Consider the following 4,468-nt stretch of genomic DNA (forward strand, 5'->3'; position numbering starts at 1 on the left):
GCTGGGTTTTTCTGTGGTTGATTCTGGAAATTTGGGCAGAGGGGTAAGCAGAAGAAGCAGCTCTGATTTTGTCTTCTTATTCCTCTGTCCACTCCTTCCATTAAACCAGCATCACTCATCTTAGCACAGCAAGGAATCTCAGACTTGAAAATAAGATTTCAGGCAAGCTTTTCTCTGTTAAGTAACCTCAGAAGAGCAAAAGGGCAGGTAATCATCTTGGAATGCACTGTCCTTTGCCTCAGGCTCTAACTAGGTTTGACAGAGAATCTCAAGATATCACTGCAAAGATTATGATACCCAGTCTTCAGGATTGAATACTGAAGTCACCATACGCCTTTGGGATTATATTTGAAATTCCCTATTGAAGGTGGTTGGCTCTTGAGACTAGATGGAAATGCCAATAAGTTAAACTATTCTATCCACCGGCTTGCTCTGTTAAAGATTTACAATGGCCTCATTTCTCACCCTGGCATTCAAAGCCTTCAATGGACTGGCACTCCCCATTCTAGTCACCCTCATCTCTTCTTCATCTTTCACACTCTGACTGATTTCATGCAGCTATTTCCAAATTCCAAACTTCTTCTGCTAGCTAGTTCCTAAGTCCTCCAGGAAGGGTCACTAGTCCAACTGTAGGGGCACTGGCTGGGAGTAGGGAGGGCATTGGACTAGATGTCTCTTAAGGTTCCTTCAAGGCTTAGTGCTATGATTCAGTGAAAGTCACTCTAATTTCAAATGTGTTTTTCAATGAAACAAATCACTTGGAATTTGTTCAAGTGCTTAGAAATAACCATGCGGGCAGAGTCTGGTGGAGGGTCTAAGGTCGTTTACAGATGAAACTTGGGCAGTGCTATATACATACTGTAAAGATTGGAGTCAAAGGGCCTGGGTTCAAATCTGGCCTGGTATTTATTATGTGTGTCCCTTCAGGTAAGTCATTTTACCTCTGAGTCTTGGTTTCCTCACCTACAAAATGAGCTAAACTAAGAGATCTCTAAAGGCCCACCTAGCTGTAAGCCTATGATCCTGTGGAAGGAGAACACCAAAAAGATGGAAGACAGAACAAATTGGACAGGGTTGCAATATTATCTCTGAAGTCTCCCCAGTGATAATAATGATAATCATCACGTTCTACTCTGCACTTCAGTTTAGTTCCTGTGTGTCATAAGAGAAAGGAGAAACAGGATTCAAGATGAAGTAATAAAAAGTGGTTAGACCCGAGCAAGGACAGAGAAGAAATCTGTGCTCACATCATTTTGAAAGTAATGAAGGATGAGTTCACAAGCCAGCTATGTGAAAGGAAGTCGGGAACCAAACACCAAGAAAATCACAGATAGTGTTACTCCCTAAAAAAGGACAGCAGCAACCACTGGCTCACATGAGCCCACTTTGTCATTTCTAGACAACCTTTATGAAAGATCTCCCCCCTCTTGGCAGAGAGGTAGGGGGCTGAGCAGGGGATGATGGGTGGAGAAGGTTCCATCCACAGTTAGATGTGGTTACCACATCAGTTGGTTTGGCTTTGGTAAACAAGAGAGGGTTTATTTAATGCTGGGGGAGGAGAGAAGGAAGACTTTCCAGAGATGACTGTGATGTAAAAACAAAAGGCACTGATAACTTGTTTTAAAAAGATCTTGGTGAGAATGATTCATGCATACACATGGAGGGTACTCTTGATAAAAAGGCGAGAGGGATGGTTTGGAGACCATTTCCTACATGCCACAGAATTAACTGAGCAGCATAGGAAATACAAGAAACTATGGTTTATCTATCGATTACAAAAGAGGAGGTAGAACGGGTGGCCTTCAAGGCTTCTTCTGACACCTTTTTGGCCTATGTGAAGATTAAACTTGGAAAAGCTTTCAAAGAGATGTCTTTGTTCTTTGCTCCTCTGGTGACTGACAACAAGGAAAGCTTTACAAAGGGAGAGAGTTGGGTGCTGACCCAATACACTCACCCCTGTTCTGGACCATGTTCAGCACAGGATTTGGATGGAAGGAGGATCCCCTGGAGATGGTGGGGTCCTCCAGGTGCTCTCGGAGATGACACTGTGTGACTGCATCGAGCCCCAAAGGATTACTACAGGGTGTTTTCAAAGGCCACTCAAGAGACCAACCCAAAGGTATAGATGAGAAAAACTAAATAGGTGAAAATGCCTATTGTCCAGACTGTGACAAACTGTTGTTGGTTGAATTAGTCCATCAGCCAACAACTATTTATTAAGTACTTACTATGTGCCAGGCACTGTGCTAAGTGCTGGGGATGCAAACACAGTCCTTGTCCTCAAGGAGCTCACAGTCTACTATGGGAGACAAAATGAAGCAACTATGTACAGGTGAGATATGTAGGAGAAATGGGAAATAATCCACAGAGGATGGCAAGAGAATTAAGAGGACTCAGAAAAGGCTTCCTAGACCTGAAGGAAGCCAGGTCAGGAGATGGAGATGAGGAGGGAGAAAGTTCCAGCCACAGGGGATGATAGAAGGGAGGGCAGATGGGGGTGGAGGTAATCAAAAACAAACACTTTGGAAAGGGGACAGGGCCAAGGGAGAAAATTCAATAAAGGGGGATAGGTTAGGAAGGAGCAAAATAGAGTTAGTCTTTCACAACATGAGTATTGTGGAAGGGTTATACACAATGATACGCATGTGGCCTATGTTGAATTGTTTGACTTCCTGGGGAGGATGGGTGGGGAGGGAAGAGGGGAGAGAATTTGGAACTCAAAGTTTTAAAAACAGATGTTCAAAAACAAAAAAAAAAGTTTTTGCATGCAACTAGAAAATAAGACACACAGGCAATGGGGCGTAGAAATTTATCTTGCCCTACAAGAAAGGAAGGGAAAAGGGGATGGGAGGCGAGTGGGGTGACAGAAGGGAGGGCTGACTGGGGAACAGGGCGACCAGAATACACACCATCTTGGAGTGGGGGGGAGGGTAGAAATGGGGAGAAAATTTGTAATTCAAACTCTTGTGAAAATCAATGCTGAAAACTAAATATGTTAAATAAATTAAAATTAAAAAAAAAAAGAAAAAAAAGAAATCCTCATCGAATCTATGAGAGTTGACAAAATCACCAACCAGAATAATGTAGAAGGAGAAGAAAAGGGGGTCCAGGAAAGGGCCTTGCAGGTCATCCGCAGCGAGAGTGACCCAGCTAGTTGGATACTACTGAGGACCAGGAGCTGGGGCATTGGGGAAAATGCACAGACCTTCCCAAGACCCCAGGCCCAACCTTTGTATGCCAGTCTTCTTCAGGGGATGCTGAAAGGTGCCTTGTCGACGGAAAGCAGAAGAAAGGGCTATGAGATGGAGGTGGGCACGTCTGAAGATGCCCACCCTCCAACACCTCCAGCACCGAAGCCTGGGCCTCCTCCTGGGTGCTCTGAGCTCGTGCTCTGCACACAGTAGGTGTGCACACACAGTAGGTGCTTCAAGGCCCTTCAGACCCAAGCCTCAAAGTGACTGTAAGGGACCTCGGACCGGCCCGGGCCTCTCACTTTACAGGGGGTGGGAAGCTGGGGGGTGGGGGAGGGGACAGAGAGGCCCAAGGAAAGGGAGGTGGGGGGGGCGGAGCCTGACAAGGATGGGATGGGGAAGGGAGGCAGAGACAGGGAGAGAGACAAGAGACACAGAAAGACAAGAGGCAGGGGGAGAGGGACAGAGACGAGAGAGAGGCACAAGACCCAAGAGACGGAGGAGAGACAGAGAGAGAGATACGAGGGACAAGAGGCAGAGAGACTCGAGGAGAGGGAAAGAGACAGAAAGATGAGAGACAAGGAAAGACAGAGAGAGACACGAGAGAGACGGAGAGACAAGACACTGAGACAGATAGCTGAGAGACAGTCAGGGAAGAGACAGGGAGAGGCAGAGAGATGAGAGACAAGGAGAGACAGAGACTCAGAGAGAGACAAGAGACAGAGATGAGACGGAGACAGAGAGACAAGCAGCAGGAGGGCCAGGGACAAGCAGAAACAGGAAAGACCAGAGACGAGCCCAACGGAGCCTGGCAGGTGTCGTGTCACCCCCACCCCCACTCCCTTCCTCTTCCCCTCCCCCTCCCCCTCCCAGTAGCTCCCACTCACCCGCCTCTCGGCTTCCGCGGTCTGGGCCTCCCCCAGCCTCGATCTGGTTCCCTCCGTGCCCCGCCCCCGACGCTGGCGGAGACGCTTGAGTGACGTCACATCCGACGTCGGCCTCGGGATGGGGAGCCTCTACTACACCCCGCCGCCGAGAGAGTAGAGAATCCTGGGCCCGCCTCCGCTGCGCAGCCGGGCCAATGGGGAGTCGCGGAGAGGAGGCCATCTTGGTAAAGGAAGGTCAGCAGAGAAGTGTTGTTCGTGAGTCGTTTCCGTTGTACCCAACTCTCCGTGACCTCATTTGGAGTTTTCTTGGCGGAGATACTGGAGTGCCATGTCTTTTCCTTCTCCAGCTTGTTTTACAGATGAGGAAAGTCAGGCCAACAGGGTGAAGTG

The 4,468-nt window shown here is 47.9% G+C and overlaps 1 protein-coding gene across 1 annotated transcript in view; it reads right to left on the reverse strand.

The window, feature by feature from the left end:
- LOC118844850 (STAM binding protein) overlaps window positions 1-4,147 on the reverse strand; it is a 28,826-nt gene extending 24,679 nt beyond the window's left edge. The window contains exon 1 of the mRNA XM_036752850.1: window positions 4,079-4,147. The gene's annotated coding sequence lies outside the window, so the exon portion shown is untranslated. The remainder of the gene's footprint in view (window positions 1-4,078) is intronic.
- Window positions 4,148-4,468: the final 321 nt, after the last annotated feature.

The sequence above is a fragment of the Trichosurus vulpecula genome, chromosome 3 (assembly GCF_011100635.1).
Source record: "Trichosurus vulpecula isolate mTriVul1 chromosome 3, mTriVul1.pri, whole genome shotgun sequence".
Classification (NCBI taxonomy): domain Eukaryota; kingdom Metazoa; phylum Chordata; class Mammalia; order Diprotodontia; family Phalangeridae; genus Trichosurus; species Trichosurus vulpecula.